This window comes from Melanerpes formicivorus, unplaced genomic scaffold (assembly GCF_026170545.1).
Source record: "Melanerpes formicivorus ecotype bairdi unplaced genomic scaffold, bMelFor1.0.p_v2 SCAF_6, whole genome shotgun sequence".
Lineage (NCBI taxonomy): Eukaryota > Metazoa > Chordata > Aves > Piciformes > Picidae > Melanerpes > Melanerpes formicivorus.
Window position 1 is genome coordinate 26,346,884 of NW_027142358.1, and position 7,211 is coordinate 26,354,094.

Here is a 7,211-nt window from a genome sequence, read left to right on the forward strand (position 1 = left end):
CTGGAGGTGGGGAGATTCAGGCTGGATGTGAGGAGGAGGTTCTTCACCATGAGAGTGGTGAAGCCCTGGACTGTGTTGTCCAGGGAGGTGGTCGAGGCCCCGTCCCTGGGGGTGTTTAAGAGCAGGCTGGCTGAGGCTCTGTCCAGCCTGATGTAGTGTGGGGTGTCCCTGCCCATGGCAGGGAGGTTGGAACTAGATGATCCTTGTGGTCCCTTCCAACCCTGAATGAAACTATGAAACTATGTATTCCTCTTGTAGATTTGAGGGTGAGGCTGGGTTTTTCCCTTCCTTTACAGGTCTCCATTCTTCCCAGTGCTGTCTTGTTTGGGAGCTGTGAGTTGTGATGAGATTCTCTGTCCCTCAGCTCACATCACATTACTCTCAGCATTAACGTAACCATATGGTTACTCAATTCTGGCAGTTCTCTGGGGTGAGGGAGAAGTGCTGCTTGGCTGTCTTTGGAAGAGGGTAAAAAGTTGTAAACTGTAAAATGGAGATTTGATGCATTTAGTAATGAGCCAGCCCTGGAGAGTAAGAAGGAGCAGAGCACCCTTGTTATTTACTGGGTATTACTGTCTCAGCCATCAGGAGGTTACCAGAGTTTCTCCCTTAATAGCTTTAATGCTGCTGGATATTTGTTAGACTAGTAATTTTATGGCCAAGGTGCTTACAACTATACATATTTTTATTACTTAATGTTTTTGTAATGCTGTACAGTAGAACACACTATTCATGCTTCTGGTTTGAAGCTTTTAGATGGGAAGGAACAAAAAGTTAGTTGCTGGGAGCTGCAGTTTTCTAAGAGGCATTGCCCCTGGACATGTTCTGCTGGGGGGGTGAGTCCTGGAAAACTTTCTGTTTAGCAGTAGCTGCAGAGAGGCATTTATTTGATTCCCCCCCCCCCCCCCCCCCCATGCTGTTTTCAGGGTTTAAAGGGCAGTAATGTTTTTGTTCTTTGGAAGACAAGAGACTTTGAAGAGTAAGGGCAAGATGCAGCATAGTGCCTCTGCAAGAGCTGTATTGCACTGGGAGATAATCTTTCTTCTTTAAGCTTTTGCCCATTTGCTTGTTGACTTAGGGCTGCTGTTGGAGATGGATATCAATTGGAAAACTACCAAATTCAACACATTCTTGGGAAATTCCTTGTAGCTTTTTGTTGTTGCATTTCTGCATCCTCAGTACTTGTAATAGGCACATTCTGTAAGAAAAGCGCTGAAGTTCCTGGGTGTCTGATGAGATACTCATTGAATTGCTGGAGCAGGTCCAGAGCAGGGCAGTGAAGCTGGTGAAGGGACTGGAGAACAGGTCTTGAGAGGAGCAGCTGAGGGAATTGAGGATGTTCAGCCGAGAGAAAAGGAAGCTGGAGATCACCTAGTCAAAATCCCTGCTAAAGCAGAATCACCCACACCAGCTTGCCCAGGATCACAAGGTCCAGGTGGGTTTCAAATCCCTCCAGAGAAGGAGACTCCACAACCTCTCTGGGCAGCCTGTTCTAGGATTCCATCTCCCTCACCCCAAAAAATTTTTCCTTATCTTCATATGGAACCTCCTGGGTTCTTGTTTATGTGTGTTGCCTCTTTTCCTGTCATTGGGCGCCACTGAAAAGATTCTGGCCCCATCTTCTTGCCCCCTGCCCTCTAGCTATTGATAAGCTTTGGGAAAATTCCCTTTCAGTCTTCTCCAGGCTAAACAGCCCTAGGTCTTTCATTGCCACAGAGATTCTCCAGTCTCCTCAGTATCTTTGCTGCCTCTGTACTCTCTTCAGTAGTTCCTTGTCTCCCTTAAACTGGGGATCACAGTACTGGGCTGTTCCTATGTGCAGGGATTCTGCCTAGCACTCAGAATAATACTTATTGTTAAGTTACTTAAAAATCACAGCTTGTTTTTTGCAACACAGAATGTTCCTCTGAATGAATGAATGTCCTATCACAGTGCACCACTGAAAAGCATCTGGCCCCATCCTCTTACCCCCCACCCTTCAAAGATTGGTCAACACTGAGAAGATCCCTTCTCAGGCTTCTCTTCTCCAGGCTAAACAGCCTCAGGTCTCTCAGCCTTTCCTTCTCATAAGACTGATGCTTCAGTCCCCTCAGCATCTTATTAGTGTACATCTGAGTTTGCAAAGCTCCATGACAAACTAGAGACAAAGGGGGTGTGGGGTGTGGTAGAATTCTGTTTAAGAGGCTTGTGTAATATCTTCCTTTGTAATCACCTTTAGGTTGAGATTGGGTTGAATGGCTGAAAATGGTCTGGCAAGAGAATTGTGCTCAGCAAAATTTGTTCTCTGATATTGAAAGCTGAAAATGGAATTTGGCTTTATATTCTAGCCTGGCATAGCGAATGAGCTGTACCCACAGCGAGCTTCTAAAGACCTGGGGCTCTCCTCTCTTACAGACATAGTGAGCATGCCCATCTGAGGCAGACACTGTGCCACTGTGGGAATGACTTGAGTCTGCATGCCTTGGAAAAACAAAGATAATGCTCAAAAGACAGGCCTGGCTGAAACAAGGAGGGAAAAAGAAGCTCATTCATCTACAGGATTTAGATAAAATTGGCTAGAGGAGCCACAAGACAGAGAGAACAAAGAGGATATGACAAAAAGAAGCAATGAATGGCAGAAAAAGACCCCAAAACAATAAAGAGGGAATATGTGAAGAAAGGATGTGCTGGATGTGGAAGGGCCAAGACTGTGCTGGTTTTCTTGAAGAGAACCGAGCAGCAAAATGCAAGTATGAATGTGGTCATGGCAGGGCTGCCAAGATGGAGAGAAGTCTTCTGTGGTACTGAGAGGACTGCAGGAGCTCTTAGCTTGCCTGTGGATCACATCCCCCCGGCGGTGGGTACAGATACCTGTGCTTGAAAGTGTAAAAGTAAACTTCAGAAGGTTTAAATCATATTGTTCTGTAGTTTGTTATGTTTTACTGCATGCTTGAGAATATTGGAATCTTAGGTAATCTCTCAGCTCTACTGAATCCAGAGGATTTGCTGCTTTCAGAGCTGTTCTTTTTCTTTAATTTAGGTTTGCATATTAAGGCAATAAGTTGGAAATATTTGGAAAGGAAGGACTAACCCAAACTTTATCCAAAATACAGTTTTGGGAGAAAGAAGTGTAAGCACTGAGTGTATTCATTGAGTGAATGCATTTTTCAGACCTTCCTAAATCACTTCAAAACAATGCCAGTGATAAACAAGGACTTTGATTGATTTTTGCAGCTGTTCCTAACCTGTACTTTTATATCAATAGCAAAGTCTTATGCAGACTTACTTGGGCATGACCTAAAAATTCATCAAGCCATTCTTTAGATGCAGGTTCCAAGTTATTAGGCTTTACTCACTGCCCCAGTCAAATTAATTGTTTCTGTACTGATCTAATGACTCTGCTTTGCATCCTTAAGTGGGCTGTAAGTAGCAACAGGGGGATTAAATTTCTTTGGTATTTTATGCTTTGTTTAAAACCTTAGTCCATGCCTTAATACCATACTTTTTTTTCTGGCATTGCCCAGAGGCTATAGCAAACTGCCTTTAAGCTGCTGAAAATTAAATGCAGGATTGTAATTATTTTTTTTCTCCTCTACTGCTTCCCTCTCATTTTCAGGATATTATTTTCTATTTTCATGACTGTGCCTTTAGTCAACAACAACAACATAAATCAGCATTTTTACCCAACCTTGTTAATGCTCCTCCTGAAATTTTCCAAGGAGATGCTACTTTACCCCAAATCATGAGCACAATGCTTGTACAGCAAATTGAGCTTTAGGTCCAGGAGTGAAGGAAATGTTCAAGGTGTTAGGGCATCTAATATTCTTTCAGTGAAGTGTATTAGGCTAGAACTAACCTAATGTATGTCTGTAAAGGAAAAAAAAAGAAAGCAGCTTAGCTTTTGACTTTCAGAGTTGAAAAGCAATTTACAACTTTAATAGTAAAATAATCTGATATAAATGACCTGAGGTCTTTTCAGACCTGTGTCACAATGACACTGATGGGAAGGCAAAAATGAATTGCCACTGTTCAGTTGTACTCAGAAAAGGATAACTCTTCCCTTGAAAGATGTAAAGCACTTTTAAAAGTTTTTATTTTATTTTATTCTACTGCATTTTACTTAGCCTGGTGTTAAATAATGCCTTAATTTACTTGAAATTATTGCACCACTGTATATGGGGTACTACTGTATGTAGCCTACTCTGAAAGCGTCATTGAAGAAAATCCTACAGGAAACAATATATAGAGACTCACAGAATCCTTTGAAGGTCATGGAGTCCAACCATTCTCTAACTCTACCAGGTGCTAAACCATCATAGTATCATAGTATCATTCAGGGTTGGAAGGGACCACAAGGATCATCTAGTTCCAACCCCACTGCCATGGGCGGGGACACCCCACACTAGATCAGGCTGGCCAGAGCCAACGAGGACAGGGACTGCCACGAAGCTATGATGGAGCTGAGAGAGTCCAGCACTTCAGAAGCTGTCAGGCGTTGCTGCGGGTCCAGGAGCAGCAGCTTTCGGATCAAGCACACAGTGTTCTCTGAGACCCTGCCATCCTCAGGAATGGTGTACTCTGCAGCCTTGATCTTGTGGAAGAGCTCCTGAGGTATGCTGTCGTAGAAGGGGAACTGGCTGTAGAGCATGGTGAAGAGCACCACGCCCAGCACCCGCATGTCGCTGGACTTCCTCTGGTATGGCCGCCCACTGAGCACATCCGGGCTGATGTAGGCAGGGCTCCCACACTGGTCCTTCAGAAGGTCATCCTCACTCACCAGGTGCTTACCCAGACAGAAGTTGGTTATGGTTATTCGATGCGTCCTTTTGTTTAACACCATGTTTCCTAGTTTCAAGTCTCTGTGCACAATATTTTTCTTATGTAATGCTTCTACCACTCGTACCACGTTGTAAAATATCACCACAGTCTCCCACTCGCTCAGCCTCTTCTCCTTAATGACATAATGCTGCAGATTGATCAGATCTACTGTTTTGTCACTGAAATCATGAGCACAGAGACAGTCTAACATGAGGCAAATCTGCTTCTTCCTCTTCCTGATCATTCTGTTGGCTTCCAGGTCCTCTATAATTTCACAAGCTCGGTCCTGGAAGAGCCCATGAGGATGCACCACTCCTTCCTGGTTGTGGAACAGGGAAAGCAGAGAGTACTCCGTGTGCAGCAGCATCTTACCCTGTCATTCCTCCTGTGTTTCTATTCCTTTGTCACCCCTTTCTTCTAAGGTGAGAATCTTTAGCTGGTAGAAGTCATCAGTCCCATCTTTTCTTGCCAAACACTGAACAATACTTGGCACAGGGGAGTTACCTAAATGTGGACCTAGTATGAAAGGGCCAGCTCTCTTGGCATTGTTTCCAGAAATCCCTGCACAAAGAGCTTTTGCCTTAATGGATGTTTCCCTAGCTCCTCTGTCTGATGCTCGCTGCTTCATCCTCAGCTGTAGTTCAGCATCAACTCACTCTTTACTCTTCTTCCCAACTAGGTTTCCCAACGTCTCAGGAGAGAGGAGTCATCACCCTGGAGAAGGCTGGATGGTCGAAAGGTCGAGGGCTCCATGGCCCCACGCCCGGTCGCGGCCTCCGCTCCGCTGCACAGTGGCGGCCACCTGACAATGGAAGTTCCTCAGCACCACATCTCTGCAAGCACAGTGATTCAGCCACCTCCCTGTTCCACTTTATGAGACCCTTTCAGTGAAGAAGTTTCTTCTAATATCCAACCTAAACCTTCCTTGGTACAACTTGAGGCCATTTTCTCTCATCCTGTCACTTGTTCCCAGGGAGGAGAGACCAACACCCACTCTGCTGCAACCTCCTTTCAGATAGCTGCATTCCTTCTACACTGGGACAAGGTCTGCAAGGGAAACTCTTAGCCCAGCACTTTTAAAACAAATCAAAATCTTCCAAAGAAAGGCCAGGAAATGATGTAGCCCATTTTTCTGTTAATTCTTCTTTATATGATGCAGTCTTCAAACTACAGGAATTTAGGAAGTCTTCAGAGGAAAAGCTGGCCATGGAAGAATGGGGCTGTTTGACCAGAGCAGGAAAATGGAGGAAACTCCTCAGAAGGATGTGAGTGACATTAGAAACATTATTGCCTGGGAACTGGGAATGGCAGACAAAGGGGCATGGACTGGGTCACAGAGGTCAGGAGATAGAATAGTCAGTGTGGCTGTGGTGGAGCCAAGAAGCAGGAAGTCCATCTTCTGCCACTTGTTACATAAAAAGGCAGTGAGAAAGAGTCAGACATGCCCTAAGCTATGATTGATGTGTTTTTCTCATCCATATTTGCCAGAACCTGCAGGGCAGAGTTGGAAGCTTTTTAAAACTGCTGGTATGCAAGGCAGGTAATGTAAGGCCATTCAGTGCCATGTACTTAAAAACTTGAAAAATTATCTGTCTGCTGTGTGTGCCTAGAGTCGGTGGTGCCAGTTTGCAGGGTGGCTGCTGGCTTTTCTTCCTGAATGGGATGATTTTCTTGGTTTAAATGAAGTTCTTCAGCAAAACTCTCCTATTTTTTTCCCCAGTTCTACTTAATAGAAGGAAAATATTCTGGGAATATCTGCACATATAAGCATCAGTGATGTGCCAATAAAAGGTATGTGCAAGGAAAAAGCAATCAATTTTTTGCTATGTGTACTTGAAGCAGTGAGAGCATGCATCAGATGACCTTTTCTCTTAGCATCTTGAATCCTACCTTGAGAAAGCTAGCATTTTCTTTAGCCATCTAGGTGATTGCATGGATAAAACCCCAGATACAATTAAAAATGTAGTTATGGAGAGGTGTTACTTAAGAATGAACAGATAGCTCTGGTGAATCACCAGCTTGTGTTTGCTTGAAACATGTTCAAGCGAAAGATGTGGTGTAAAACCTGCTACAGAGACTGTGAAAACTTTAGCAAACTGAAGTTTAACTGAAGACTTGTCACTGAGTGAGTCATAAAAATGATCTCAAAATTGAAAGGTGGAGAGAAGAAGCCTGAAGAAAAGCAGACTGAGGGGATATACTCTCAGTGCTGATCAATAGCTAAAGGGCCAGGGGCAAGAGGATCAGGCCAGACAGGGCAAGGGACAGTGGACACAAACTGGAATGCAGGAAGTTCCACCTGAAGATGATGAAAAGCTTGTTTCCTGTGAGGGTGCTGGAGCCCTGGAGCAGGCTCCCTCTCTGGAGAGATTCTGAACCCACCTGAACATTGTGATCCTGGGCAAGCTGCTGTG

At 44.4% G+C, this 7,211-nt stretch overlaps 1 pseudogene; it reads right to left on the bottom strand.

The window, feature by feature from the left end:
- Positions 1–4,381: 4,381 nt before the first annotated feature.
- Positions 4,382–5,543, bottom strand: LOC137441660 (serine/threonine-protein kinase 40 pseudogene; annotated as a pseudogene).
- Between the last annotated feature and the right edge of the window lie 1,668 nt (positions 5,544–7,211).